The 16,291-nt window shown below is 33.7% G+C and overlaps 1 long non-coding RNA gene across 1 annotated transcript; it reads right to left on the bottom strand.

Annotated features, from left to right (window-relative positions):
- Nucleotides 1-7,244: 7,244 nt before the first annotated feature.
- Nucleotides 7,245-15,920, bottom strand: LOC140141157 (uncharacterized). Its single transcript, XR_011857363.1, has 3 exons — nucleotides 15,849-15,920; nucleotides 14,803-14,889; nucleotides 7,245-7,396 (listed from the first exon to the last, which is right to left on the bottom strand). It is a non-coding gene; the product is annotated as an uncharacterized lncRNA (long non-coding RNA).
- Between the last annotated feature and the right edge of the window lie 371 nt (nucleotides 15,921-16,291).

The raw sequence follows: 16,291 nt of genomic DNA, 5'->3' as shown, positions 1-16,291 counted from the left end.
AAACAAAAGATTTATATCCAAGGAGGAACAAAGAACAGTAGTGTTTAATAATACAAATTTAATTTATCCTATATTTACAACCACCTTCGAAGGTTACCAGACTGGTCAATTCTTTTCATCGGCAGTATTTCTCGGAGTAAATTGTATTTGCTACTTAATCATACTTCTTTGCTATATTGAAATAGTTAGATTAGTTCGGAAATCTTCTAAAATGGTAGGTAGGACCAAAGATTTGCAAAGACAAATCATGTTAACTGCCAAAGTAACGGCAATTGTTGCTACAGATTTCATTTGCTGGTTTCCGATCATCATACTAGGAATTTTGGTTCAAACCAGAATACTTATGTTACCCCCATCTGTCTATGCCTGGTCAGTAGCATTCATTTTGCCAATCAATTCAGCAATTAATCCCTACCTCTATACGATTGGTGAAATTATAACAACTTGCAAGAAAAAACGAGCTGATGAAAAGATGCAAATGATTGAGGTGGATAATCCAGATACAAGGTTAAGGGATCTAGAATGAGCGTTTATGGCGTTTCTACAGTATTTTTGTGGGACATGAGAGCACCTCAGACGTGTCGAATTGCATTCTGAATACGAAATAATTTTCATTTTTTGAAATTCACGATATAATACAAATTTTATGACAAATTATCAAAATTTGATATTTTTCAAATTTTTGATATATAACAGTCCTCGAAGTAAATCTAATGATATATTCTTAATGTGTATGTAGCTGGGAGGAAAAGCCGACGATCAATTGAAAATTTTGACCTTTTATATTGAAGATATGGATTTTTTTTTCCAAAAAGACCTAATTTTTTTTGGTGTTTTGGGGAACAAATCCATATCTTCAATACGAAAGGTCAAACTTTTCAATTGATCGTCGGCTTTTCATTCCACTTACATACACTTTAAGTATAAATCATCAGATTTATAAATTTTACTTCGAGTACTCAATATCAAAAATATCAATTTTTAATGATTTGCCATAAAATGTGTATTACATTGCGAATTTCACAAAATCAAAATTATTTGATATCAGAAGGACATTCTTCGTATTCAGAATGCAATTCGATATGTCTGATGTGCTCTAATGTCCCACAATAAATACTGTCCAAACGTTCATACCCCTTCCCTTAAAGTGATAATAGCGCGATTTCCGTAAAGAATATATAATATATTCTTTTTTGTTTCCCACAATTTGTTAGTTTTCACTGATCACATTATGTCCCCTTTTAAGTTCGAGCTAACAAATGAGGTAAAACAAAGAAAATTGCTATTTCATTCCAGCGCATATAATTATTTTCATTGCGAGTATTAGCTCAATGATCGTTATAAATTGAGCGGAGCTTCACGCAGCTGGGATGTATAAATAAGACGTATTCCGTGCAATAGACGCATCAACATCTCAATACGCGTGCATTATTTTGAACAATTTCACTTCCAGCAAGTGATACGCACTTAGTAACCTATAAATATCAAATACATTATTATTTTGTTGAATTTCTCAAAAAGCAAGTAATATGCCGATTTTAAACTATTTGCATGGACGAAAGAGATAACAGACCGTGTACAATCAGTCAAAGTCTCAGCATCACCCGATAATGAGGGCGGATTGTTCCATGAAATGCGACAGGCGAGACTGTTACGCACTTACCGCGATTTTTTACGGTCTATCGCGTAATCGCGAAAGCACGCAACGCTCTGTCGCGTATACGCGAAGGCACGCGACGCTGGCGTGATTGTTATACACGGCACGATCGAACAATCGGCCCTCATGAATATGCGAGAATTTACAGCATATGATATACGAAAACTTTGACTGGTTGTACGTGGTCTGTTACTCTTTCGTCCATGCCTTTTTCATACACATGATACATGAGAAAAAAATATCATGATTTTTTTTATTCTTATAACAAAATTCTCACTAAAAATTGGGAAAAATCCTACGCGTTTGAACCCACTGCGAATAGTAGGCCTACGCAGAGTGCATTGTACGTACATTCTCGATACCTTCCGCGTAGTTTTCTAACAGCTCTTCTACTTTGCTCCAATGATATAGGAGTGTATGAAACACACTTCATATCGTCAGCCTGCTACGCTAATTACCTAAGTCAGTTTTTGCAATTTTGACAACAAAGAACAAAATGTGGTTCAAGCATGCATTAGTTAGGTAATCACCCTAATTATGTCGGATTATTCCCTTTTATTAGTATCATTATCATTGTTTTGTTCTTGTGCAAAGATTGGTGAATAAATATGTTTAAATGCATGCTTGAACCATATTTTGTACTTTGTTTTCAAAATTACAAAAAATGACTTAGGCAATTAGCGTAGCATGCTGACGATATATTTCAATGAAATACTGATTGTTACACAAATATCATACAACTAATTTAAACAGATAAGAACAGTAAGCGTGGTAAGAACACTTAACTAGTTTTGTTTTCAGTGCATATGTTTTTTAATCTTCCAAACAGGGAAATATCCGTTAGTATAACAGAAACAATTAGTGCAGCAAAGATATGCAATCACACTTAACCTATTTCATAAGAAAATACTATGGTTAAGCCACACGAAATTTAAATTCGTTTCACATCTCCATGTTTTTGGAAACGTGTGGAGGGTGGTGATTTTTTTTTTTGTGTGTGGCAAAACTGACATTGGTATACAGCAAGTTTCACGTGAATTTGACATTGCTAACAGTTTTCAGCATCTTCGAGGAAAACGACGAGGCCCTTTTATATTTTAAGATTATGGTGGGTAGACCCCTTAGAGTGCCAGAAAAAACACTTGAAAGTGATTCATGCTGGCTAGTTAACTTCTTTATCAGCAAAAACTTAAAAAACGGTATTAAAACCTGAAAATTGCAAATCGAAAAAAAAAAGTAATCCCAGAAAATGAGGAGTGAAACGAATTAAATTGTGTTTTTACACAATATCATAGTTTAGAAAAGTCACTCTTTTTAGACACTATAATAACTTATTATAGAGTTTTTACAAATATTAGAAAGTGATTCTAAATCCCTCAAACTGGGACAAATATCCTTTATTATAACAGGAACAGCTAGTGTAGAAAGGATATCGGATATGCAATCAATAATTTAATATATTGCACAATAAAATACTATGATTTTGACACAAATATCATACTTAAGTTTGTTGCACTCTTTTTCGTCACTTAATGATAAGATATTGTTTTCAGTGCAAATATGTTTCTAAATCCACCAAAACAGGAAAAATCCTTTAATATAACAGGAACAACTATACTAGTGTAGCACGGATATACAATCACATTTAATTTAGTTAATTTGAAAATATATTTACATAATGTCTAAATTCCCCAAGCAGGGATAAAAATCCTTTAGTGTACTACAGAAACCAATAGTATAGCATGGATATGTCATCACATTTAAAATGTTTAATCTATTTCACAATAAATTACTACGATTTCACACTTTAAATTACTTTTATCTTTTTCAATACTTATAAGTTATATTTTGGGTTTTGGTTTAGGTAAAAACGTTTTAATAACATTAAAATGTCAGGTTATATGCAGGTCATGAAATCGTTTCAAAACGTTTTGTATGAAAACACACTACAACAATATTTTTAAAATGTTTTCGAAATGTCATTGTAAACTATTTTTGCAAACATTTTTGGCCAAATATTTTGTCAACACTTAAATAACATTATGTTGAAATATTTGCACCCAGCAAACACAGAAAGGTTCTTAAAATGTTTTTTACAAAACGTTTTAATAATAGTATTTAAATGTCGGGTTATATAAAGGTCGTGAAAACATTTTTAAAACGTTATTGTAAATATTTTGGGCAAACATTTTTTGCAAAATATTTTTTCAACCCCAAAATAACATTCTGTTTAGAATGATTTGTACCAAGTTTGCAAAATGTTTTTGGAATGTTATTAAATCGTTTTTATACCCTTTATATAACCCGACATTTAAATGTTTTCTGTAAAAAATTGTGTTTGCTGTGCAGTAAATTACCAACAATTAATGTTAGTTATGAAAACGTTTTATACCATTAATGTACCCTTTATATAACCCGATATTTAAACGTTTTCTGACAACCTTTTATAACCTTTTGCGAATTATGTCGAAAACGTTTTGTGTTTGCTGGGTATATAGAGTTTTTACAATGATGATTATAAAATGTCATCCCATGTGTATTTCTAGATTCCCCAAACAGGGAAAACTTTTGTAGCGTATAACAGAAACAATTAGTGTAGCACAGATATGCAATCATTTAATCTATTTCACAATAAAGTAGTATGGTTTACAAAATATCATAGTTTAAATTTGTCACTCTTTTTCTACACTTCAGGTGGTACTACACCCCCTGATAAATATGTGATTATTTTTGCATTTTCTCAAAAATAATAATACACGGGTAACAAAAGTTATGTATATTAGAGGGGCAAGGAATCCAGTTACTACACTGGAATGTCAGTGACTCAAGAAAAGCCGTGTGTTACTTATGGTAAGAAAAGAGGTACCGCTAGAATGTATCTCATTTCTTAACATATATAATGAGCCACTTGTCTTAAAATCACTGACATTTCAGTGAAGTAATTGGATTTCTTGCCCCTATAATAAACATAACTTTTGCAACCAGTGTGTAGTTATGTTTTGAGAAAAATGCAAAAGTAATCACAAAACTAATCAGGGGGTGTAGTACCACCTTAACATATAATTATTACAGTTGGTTAACATAATATGTTACAAACGTTTTCTTCAAGATTTTTCTATATATAATATCACAAAACTTATCACCTATTGTTTTCCTCGATCATTATTAGATCACATTTGCATGTTTGGAGTCACAGCGATTCTACACCGATTGGAAATTGAGCCTTTGGTGAATTATGTATATGGGATATGCAATCTTTTTTGATCTATTTCAGAGTAAAATACTATGATACACATAAATCATACTTATATTTGTTTTACGCTTTTTCGTCACTTAATCAAAATTTATTATAGAGTTTTTACATGCATGTATCATCGCAGGTGTGTTTTTAAATCCCCCAAACAGAACAGAAAATCGTTCAGTATAACAGGAGCAAATAAACTGGCCTCAAAAAGAAACTTATAATTCTTCACAAGGTCATATCTTAAAATCTTCTCCATAAAAAAAGAAAACAAAAATTGCGCACAGGATTACTTCAATACGCTACTCTAAACAATGGTCAGTAACCAAACAGTTGTCCAACTAACACAACAGCAAAATGCACTGACATGGAACACCTTCCAGGACCACATTCACAGCCCAGCAGATTTCTGTTGCTTGGTTCCAATTATTCGCGTGTACATGAACAAAGATTACACACAGGATTACTTCAATCCTCTACTCTAAACACATGTCAGTAACCTGTGTGTAATTTTTGTTCATTTTTATAGACAGGATTTAAGATATGACCTTGTGAAAAATTCTAAGTTTTTTTTTGAGACCAGTTTAGTATAGCAGGAATCGTCGGGTTCATTACCTAGTGACATATCGTAAGTATTCAAGGTACCCTCTTGTACTATTTTTACTTGGAATTTTAGCTTAATAATTAATGCGTCACTATGTCAAAAGGAAACGATCTTCTACAATACGCCAGCGACTCTCATAATAAGTCAGTGTGTAATACACTTTTCCGTATGTTTACTGCAAAATACGTCATGATGCGAAAACGCAAAAATGAGTTCTGACGATACTTCCGGTTGCATGCACTAAGCAAAGTGTATATATAAAAGTGTCGTATAATATTCCGAAGAAATCTGCATCACATAATCAAGCATTATGTGACGTATTTTTCATATGGCCCTATGTTATACAGCGATTTCTACCTTTTCATTTACCATTTTCTTACCATTTAATTAGTTTTTATTACTTTAATTACTAATTAGTTACTTAATGTTCAGCTTTGGGACTTGGCGTAGTTGAAGAGACCGAAATTCAAAACCGTAAGACCAGAAATTGCAAAAATGACTTAAAATAACGACATGTCATTATGGAATAAACCCGACATGGTGTGCAATTCTATTTCACAGTAAAATGCTATGATGGTGACACAAATATCACACTTTAATTTTTGATTTGTTTAGACTTTTTCGACACTTAATGACTTATACAGAGTTTTTACAAGATAATATCCTCAAAATCTGAATGTTTTAATATTGATTATGACAAATAATTTAGTGATTTTGTTTAATAAACTAATCTAGCTACATGGTGCTGTCCATTTGACTGTGCATTGTTTTCTCTGATAGAAATCGTGTTGATCTTGAATTCCCCGATTCCATACGCATAGATTGACTTTGTTCTTTTTTATACTCCGCATAGGCGGAGAAGATGGTATAGAGGAATGGGTTAAGTGACGAATTGATTGGGAGTATGAATACCACGGACCACGTGTACATTTCCAATGGAATGACAGCCATACCTGTTTGAGACAAGATCCCCATTATGACAATGGGCATCCAGCACAGAAAGTCAGTTCCAACTATAATCGCCATTTTCATCGCCATCTTAATTTCGTCTGCCATATCCACTTCACGTTTAACAATTTTCCGTGATAGTTTCAACTTCACAAATATCATTGTATAGCACACAGATATTATAAGAAAACAGAACAGATTCACACCCAGAAATAAGGCAATAGAAAAGAACCAAGCTGGTTTTGAGCCAGTCGCAACAGGCAGGTCAAAGGATTTACCCCCATAGTCGGGTCCCCCCACGTCAGATTTCAATGTTGTGAAATCTGTTGGACGAGTTATTAAGGGTAAGCCAATACAAACATCAGAGAGATCATAAAGATTGGATTCGGGGTCCGCATATATTATTGGTGTTAAACTGATTGATATAGCTATGACCCACAGGGCTCCTATAACTACACGAACTGAAGTATGGCGTAAATGCATTTGACTGAACGGGAAAACAATGCACATACATCTATCTATTGCTATTACAGTTATAAAAAATACTGAGCCTTCACTTGAGAGTATTGACATAAATCCAGCCAGCTTACAAACCATACTAGCACGCCACGCATCGGAGTATTCAAAATAACGGTCGCCATAGTAGATGTCTACGCCTGCGAGTATAAGCATGTAACTTCCCATTAAGAAATCAGATAGCGCTAGATTAAACACAAGGAAAGAGAGCACAGCTTTGATATTGGAGTGCTTATTTTTCTCCCTGAAGCGCAGTACGATTACAAGTAAATTGCCGAGACATGCACTAAGACCGAGGATCCACATGGAGATACGTAGAAAGGTATTCTGCATAAGACTGCCGCACATGAAGAGTGGTGGCTGTGGCTCCAATGTTATACATTCGTCTAAACCATTAAAAAAGCAACACAGTCGATGGTCATCTACATACCTGGAACAAATAAATATCATTAAGTGCTGATGAGGGTAAACTTAACATTGTCAAATTAACATTAATGTTACCAAATCATAATCAAAAATGTCTACCTACAACCATGGCCAAAATGTGTTGGGACACTTATGGAAAACGTACACTATAGTATGACCTTATTTCCGTTATTATTAACGTGATAAAGTGGAGGTTTCTTTGGTGTCAAGCCTAAACACTTTCCTAACACCCCAACCCTCCCCCTTCCCCACCAATTAATATTGGGTGCCACAAGGCTCGTGTGACCAAAAAAGTCGAATTCAACATTGATCGGGGGAGTGGGGGGGGGGGGCTTTATTTACATTACCCTATCAAACCGTCCCAACACTTATGGCCAGCATTGTCTCTAAGGTACAAAAAATCTAATTTTAAGATGTGTGTTTTGGCCCATATCTCCTCAACCATAGCTTGGATTTTCATCAAATTTTACATGAAAACGGAGAAACTATTTATCTTTTCACTTATATAAAATTATTGCATTTTCCTCATGTGATTTAGGGATACGGTCACGTTTTATACGCAATATCATGTATTTTACAGTGCGTTCTGAACATTATTAGCCTATGCCAACTACGTATTTTGCGTAAAATGACGTTTTATTTTGAAAGAGTAGTGATTTAATCACCAGAAATACATGATATTTGTTGACAGGAATTGATTGAAGTCTTTTAAAAGAGTTATTTTGGGAAAAAAATACTTAAAATTAAAAAAAAAGCTAATTTTTAGAAGAAAAAAAACAAAACTTTAATCATTTTCATCGTTTGCATCAAAAACGTATGTGGTATTTGCAACGAGTATATCGTGTAAATATAATCATAGTCGGCAGGAGTAGGTTTAAATTACATTTTATGACTGAAATTTATTAAAGCGCTTTCAAAGAAACTTATAGTAAGTATAGAAAGTAAAATATAGGTAGACATACAGAAAAAAAGAAGGACGGACATTGGCAAAATTAATAGAACGACGAATATAATATGATGAAGGATATTGTAAAATAATAACAAAAAGAAAAGAAAAAGAAATCTAAATAAATTCAGGGCTCGAACCCGTGTCCACTGCGCCTGTGGCAGATGCAGTAACAATTACGCCACAGAGCTGTGTAAATACAACAGGCTTAAACTATAATATAATGCTATTCAACATGCATGTATATAAATATACGCTCTACACACGATATACAGTCCAAAAAAATACATTTTTACGGCATTTGTTTCATTAACTGAATATTTATCATATAGCAGGTGTTGGCTGACATTGTGCTCCACATTTAGTTCAGTTTTTGTCCGGGATAAATGACTACGGGACAAAATCGGACGGTATACACGTCTTTAAAGAGTAAAGAATTTTAATATAATATTACTTTCTTTTTCTTTTTACAAACGTGTATATCGCTCGTTTTTGTCCCAAAATCATTTTACCCCGGCCCAAAACTGAAATATATGTGGAGCACAAATGTCAGCCAACACCTGCTATATGATAAATATTCAGTTAATGAAACAAATGCCGTAAAAGTGTGATTTGTTTGACTGTTTATCGTCCGTAGAGCGTATATTTATATACATGCATCTTGAATAGCATTATATTACAGTTTAAGCCTGTTAAAGTAATACAGCTCTGTGGTGCAATGGATACGGCATCTGCCACATGCACAGTGGACACGGGTTCGAGCCCCTGAATTTATTTATATATCTTTTCTTTTCTTTTTGTTATTATTTTACAATATCCTTCATCATATCATATTCGTCGTTCTATTAATTTTGCCAATGTCCGTCCTTTTTTTTTTTTCTGTATTTTGTTGCTTCATTTGTGGTAGACTGCGGTAAATTGGGAAAACAAGTGTGCATGGGTTCGATTCCTTTATTTGTTTTTTGATCACGAGATGTTGTGATAACTTTTATTTTCTTCTATAGCTGTAATGTAACATTTTAATTGGTGGAAACAATAATTTTCCATTTTAAAACCCAAGTTTTTGACAGTTAAAGTGACGAATAGTGAACTTAGACAGGGCCAAAATATCGTTTTAAGACATTTTAAGTGACCAGTCCCTAAATTTCAAATGTAGCCATCCAAAAATTTTTTGGTAAAGCCACATGATAAGATCTCTAACTGCTCCAAATTTGGTGTCAATATCATATTTACTTTTTGAGTTATAAGCAAAAAACTGAAATTAGATGATTTTTTTTCAACTTTTCAAATACAACCATGGCCAAAATGTGTTGGGACACTTATGGAAAACGTACACTATAGTATGACCTTATTTCCGTTATTATTAACGTGATAAAGTGGAGGTTTCTTTGGTGTCAAGCCTAAACACTTTCCTAACACCCCAACCCTCCCCCTTCCCCACCAATTAATATTGGGTGCCACAAGGCTCGTGTGACCAAAAAGTCGAATTCAACATTGATCGGGGAGTGGGGGGGCTTATTTACATTACCCTATCAAACCGTCCCAACACTTATGGCCAGCATTGTCTCTAAGGTACAAAAAATCTAATTTTAAGATGTGTGTTTTGGCCCATATCTCCTCAACCATAGCTTGGATTTTCATCAAATTTTACATGAAAACGGAGAAACTATTTATCTTTTCACTTATATAAAAATTATTGCATTTTCCTCATGTGATTTAGGATACGGTCACGTTTTTATACGCAATATCATGTATTTTACAGTGCGTTCTGAACATTATTAGCCTATGCCAACTACGTATTTTGCGTAAAATGACGTTTTATTTTGAAAGAGTAGTGATTTAATCACCAGAAATACATGATATTTGTTGACAGGAATTGATTGAAGTCTTTTAAAAGAGTTATTTTGGGAAAAAAATACTTAAAATTAAAATTAAAAAAAAAACAAAACTTTAATCATTTTCATCGTTTGCATCAAAAACGTATGTGGTATTTGCAACGAGTATATCGTGTAAATATAATCATAGTCGGCAGGAGTAGGTTTAAATTACATTTTATGACTGAAATTTATTAAAGCGCTTTCAAAGAAACTTATAGTAAGTATAGAAAGTAAAATATAGGTAGACATACAGAAAAAAAGAAGGACGGACATTGGCAAAAATTAATAGAACGACGAATATAATATGATGAAGGATATTGTAAAATAATAACAAAAAAGAAAAGAAAAAGAAATCTAAATAAATTCAGGGGCTCGACCCCGTGTCCACTGCGCCTGTGGCAGATGCCGTATCCATTGCGCCACAGAGCTGTGTAACTTCAACAGGCTTAAACTATAATGTAATGCTATTCAACATGCATGTATATAAATATACGCTCTACACGATATACAGTCCAAAAAATACATTTTACGGCATTTGTTTCATTAACTGAATATTTATCATATAGCAGGTGTTGGCTGACATTGTGCTCCACATTTAGTTCAGTTTTTGTCCGGGATAAATGACTACGGGACAAAATCGGACGGTATACACGTCTTTAAAGAGTAAAGAATTTTAATATAATATTACTTTCTTTTTCTTTTTACAAACGTGTATATCGCTCGTTTTTGTCCCAAAATCATTTTACCCCGGCCCAAAACTGAAATATATGTGGAGCACAAATGTCAGCCAACACCTGCTATATGATAAATATTCAGTTAATGAAACAAATGCCGTAAAAGTGTGATTTGTTTGACTGTTTATCGTCCGTAGAGCGTATATTTATATACATGCATCTTGAATAGCATTATATTACAGTTTAAGCCTGTTAAAGTAATACAGCTCTGTGGTGCAATGGATACGGCATCTGCCACATGCACAGTGGACACGGGTTCGAGCCCCTGAATTTATTTATATATCTTTTTCTTTTCTTTTTGTTATTATTTTACAATATCCTTCATCATATCATATTCGTCGTTCTATTAATTTTTGCCAATGTCCGTCCTTCTTTTTTTCTGTATTTTGTTGCTTCATTTGTGGTAGACTGCGGTAAATTGGGAAAACAAGTGTGCATGGGTTCGATTCCTTTATTTGTTTTTTGATCACGAGATGTTGTGATAACTTTTATTTTCTTCTATAGCTGTAATGTAACATTTTAATTGGTGGAAACAATAATTTTCCATTTTAAAACCCAAGTTTTTGACAGTTAAAGTGACGAATAGTGAACTTAGACAGGGCCAAAATATCGTTTTAAGACATTTTAAGTGACCAGTCCCTAAATTTCAAATGTAGCCATCCAAAAATTTTTGGTAAAGCCACATGATAAGATCTCTCACTGCTCCAAATTTGGTGTCAATATCATATTTACTTTTTGAGTTATAAGCAAAAAACTGAAATTAGATGATTTTTTTCAACTTTTCAAATACAACCATGGCCAAAATGTGTTGGGACACTTATGGAAAACGTACACTATAGTATGACCTTATTTCCGTTATTATTAACGTGATAAAGTGGAGGTTTCTTTGGTGTCAAGCCTAAACACTTTCCTAACACCCCAACCCTCCCCCTTCCCCACCAATTAATATTGGGTGCCACAAGGCTCGTGTGACCAAAAAGTCGAATTCAACATTGATCGGGGAGTGGGGGCTTATTTACATTACCCTATCAAACCGTCCCAACACTTATGGCCAGCATTGTCTCTAAGGTACAGAAAATCTAATTTTAAGATGTGTGTTTTGGCCCATATCTCCTCAACCATAGCTTGGATTTTCATCAAATTTTACATGAAAACGGAGAAACTATTTATCTTTTCACTTATATAAAAATTATTGCATTTTCCTCATGTGATTTAGGGATACGGTCACGTTTTATACGCAATATCATGTATTTTACAGTGCGTTCTGAACATTATTAGCCTATGCCAACTACGTATTTTGCGTAAAATGACGTTTTATTTTGAAAGAGTAGTGATTTAATCACCAGAAATACATGATATTTGTTGACAGGAATTGATTGAAGTCTTTTAAAAGAGTTATTTTGGGAAAAAATACTTAAAATTTAAAAAAAAAGCTAATTTTTAGAAGAAAAAAACCAAAACTTTAATCATTTTCATCGTTTGCATCAAAAACGTATGTGGTATTTGCAACGAGTATATCGTGTAAATATAATCATAGTCGGCAGGAGTAGGTTTAAATTACATTTTATGACTGAAATTTATTAAAGCGCTTTCAAAGAAACTTATAGTAAGTATAGAAAGTAAAATATAGGTAGACATACAGAAAAAAGAAGGACGGACATTGGCAAAAATTAATAGAACGACGAATATAATATGATGAAGGATATTGTAAAATAATAACAAAAAAAGAAAAGAAAAAGAAATCTAAATAAATTCAGGGCTCGAACCCGTGTCCACTGCGCCTGTGGCAGATGCCGTATCCATTGCGCCACAGAGCTGTGTAACTTCAACAGGCTTAAACTATAATATAATGCTATTCAACATGCATGTATATAAATATACGCTCTACACACGATATACAGTCCAAAAAATACATTTTACGGCATTTGTTTCATTAACTGAATATTTATCATATAGCAGGTGTTGGCTGACATTGTGCACCACATTTAGTTCAGTTTTAGTCCGGGATAAATGACTACGTGACAAAATCGGACCGTATACACGTCTTTAAAGAGTAAAGAATTTTAATATAATATTACCTTCTCTTTCTTTTTACAAACGTGTCTATCGCTCGTTTTTGTCCCAAAATCATTTTTTACCCCGGCCCAAAACTGAAATATATGTGGCGCACAAATGTCAGCCAACACCTGCTATATGATAAATATTCAGTTAATGAACAAATGCCGTAAAAGTGTGATTTGTTTGACTGTTTATCGTCCGTAGAGCGTATATTTATATACATGCATCTTGAATAGCATTATATTACAGTTTAAGCCTGTTAAAGTAAGTTCGAGCCCCTGAATTTATTTATATATCTTTTTCTTTTCTTTTTTGTTATTATTTTACAATATCCTTCATCATATCATATTCGTCGTTCTATTAATTTTTGCCAATGTCCGTCCCTTCTTTTTTTCTGTATTTTGTTGCTTCATTTGTGGTAGACTGCGGTAAATTGGGAAAACAAGTGTGCATGGGTTCGATTCCTTTATTTGTTTTTTGATCACGAGATGTTGTGATAACTTTTATTTTCTTCTATAGCTGTAATGTAACATTTTAATTGGTGGAAACAATAATTTTCCATTTTAAAACCCAAGTTTTTGACAGTTAAAGTGACGAATAGTGAACTTAGACAGGGCCAAAATATCGTTTTAAGACATTTTAAGTGACCAGTCCCTAAATTTCAAATGTAGCCATCCAAACTGCTCCAAATTTGGTGTCAATATCATATTTACTTTTTGAGTTATAAGCAAAAAACTGAAATTAGATGATTTTTTTTCAACTTTTCAAATACAACCATGGCCAAAATGTGTTGGGACACTTATGGAAAACGTACACTATAGTATGACCTTATTTCCGTTATTATTAACGTGATAAAGTGGAGGTTTCTTTGGTGTCAAGCCTAAACACTTTCCTAACACCCCAACCCTCCCCCTTCCCCACCAATTAATATTGGGTGCCACAAGGCTCGTGTGACCAAAAAGTCGAATTCAACATTGATCGGGGGAGTGGGGGGCTTATTTACATTACCCTATCAAACCGTCCCAACACTTATGGCCAGCATTGTAGCTCTACCTCTCCAAGCCTACCAGACCGACTTCACAAAACCAATTACAATGCATCATATGGATGCCGCCGCTACAAGACCCTGAACAGCAGGTCCATACCAAGCTAGAATGGAGGAGGATGACTCCAAGGAAGCAAAAGGGCCGCATCCCAGAAATGGACTGGAGACTTAAAGGTCAACAGCATCACCCCCCACCCCATTACTCCAAATAAGTTGAGTTTTTATACCTTTTTTTTATACTTATTTTTGAAATAAGCCTTTTTTCGTAGATATCTGTTCAACCATACCCTAGTATTAAGAGGATGCTAAAATCACGAAATACCCCTTAAAGTCACAGGTCAAAATACTAAAGACGTAATTTTTATTGCCTAGTGGTTGTTATTGTTTAATTTGCTGCTTGTAGCGCTACGTTTTAATAGGCAGAATATTACTTTACACTGCAAAAGATATATTTTACTCAACATTGAGTAAAAAGGTCACAACTCAACAAATGAGTAAAAAATTACTCAATGTTGAGTATGTTTACTCATTTGTTGAGTTGTGACCTATAATGAGCTCAATGTTGAGAAATTTTTAACTCAATTGTTGATTTGTGACCTTTTTACTTAATGTTGAGTAAAATATTTTTTGCAGTGTACCATGGCGATACTCGCGGTAGTTCCTATCATTTCCAAATCGTATATTTGCCTACATATTGTTGAGAGTCATTTTCTTACTTACATACGCCCATATTTTAACATTTTTACTTACAGCGTCTGAATTCCGTTGGCTACATCACGAAAACCACCGTCCGCAACCAGGATATGACCCTCATCCATGTCTCCTTTCACCAAAACTCTGAATGTTCAAAATTCCCACAATAATACGTTTAGGCTTCATTTAAGAAAAGGAACTTTTCAGTTCAACATTTTCAAATAGTTGAAAAAATCAAGATGTTTATTATAATACAGTATAAATATATTATAGTTTATAAACGGATGGAGAAAAAAAAAAAGCTTCCTTGTTTTAATATTATTATTGGAATAAAATGTATAATATATCACATCTTGAAAATGGCATCGTTTTCTCATTAATTTTGTTGTTGGAATTTGAGGCGGTTTCTGAATAATATTAAAACATAAAAAGAAAAGTTGAAGCTCTTAGAAGGGTTAATATCACTAATTAGAGCTGGGCAGTGCCTCAAAAAAAAAAAAAAAAAAAAAAAAGACTATTTTCTTGAATTGCATCTGAATAAGGTGCTTATAATCACTGAAAAATACCAAAAAATCACTGCATAACACCAAGCCGTATAGCCAAAAATGTACAAATTTCAGAGTAACATGCAGAAAATGACATGTGTTTTACCATTATTTTACAGTTTTGATGAAAAGTTCCGCCTAATTCATCCGTTGCACATCGATTTTCTTACACAGCGTATATCCAAAAACGAGGGCGCACTGTAAAATTGTGGTCTTTATACTTCAGTGGTTTAAAACAAAAAAGTCGCAGCTCATCACATGCTGAAAATTTGGTCATTTGCGTATTTTCACTGTGAGAGTTTCATACTATTTTTTCACTGAAACCTGTGTTATAGAGAATAGAGGTTATCCGTGTTCTATAAGCTGCATATCCTATCAGCGACTGCTATACCTTGTTTAGGATTTTCAAAAGTACCTGCATGTGCAACCATGTTTCAAAATAGCCCGCCTAAGTCATGCAAGTAACTCCGAGGTCGTGCATTGAATTGGTTTGAATGAGTAACATGGATAACCTCTATTAGTGGTTTTGAACCCAAAGTGTTAAGCATATTTACTTACAATGTTTCAAGTCTTGACAAACCATCAAACGCACCCTTCTCAATTTCTTCAATAGGAACTTCGAATAAAAATCTATAGACATTGAAAATAAAAAAAACCCTATTTGACATGGTGAATTTTCAAACAGTACCATTTAATTCATCTTTGCTCATATCAAATATCAATGTCGTTTTATAAACGTAGCTAAGCAAAAGGATGCACATATTGCAGCATTGTGTGAATAAAACCAAATATACGGGTAAAACTTGCTTGTGAGTGTAAAGTTGCTTATGACTAACATGAATATAAGGGGTGCCAAGTGAGCATTTCGAGAAATTCAGGGTCAAAGTTTACACAGAGGTCAAAACTCAAAATTGCTCCGATTTGGTTAAAACATATTCCAAACTATGCATCAGGTCACTAGGATTAAGGAAATATATAGTTTGACCTGCCTGCGACTAATC

Source organism: Amphiura filiformis, chromosome 19 (assembly GCF_039555335.1).
Source record: "Amphiura filiformis chromosome 19, Afil_fr2py, whole genome shotgun sequence".
NCBI lineage: Eukaryota > Metazoa > Echinodermata > Ophiuroidea > Amphilepidida > Amphiuridae > Amphiura > Amphiura filiformis.
This window is presented reverse-complemented; position numbering and strand designations above follow the sequence as displayed.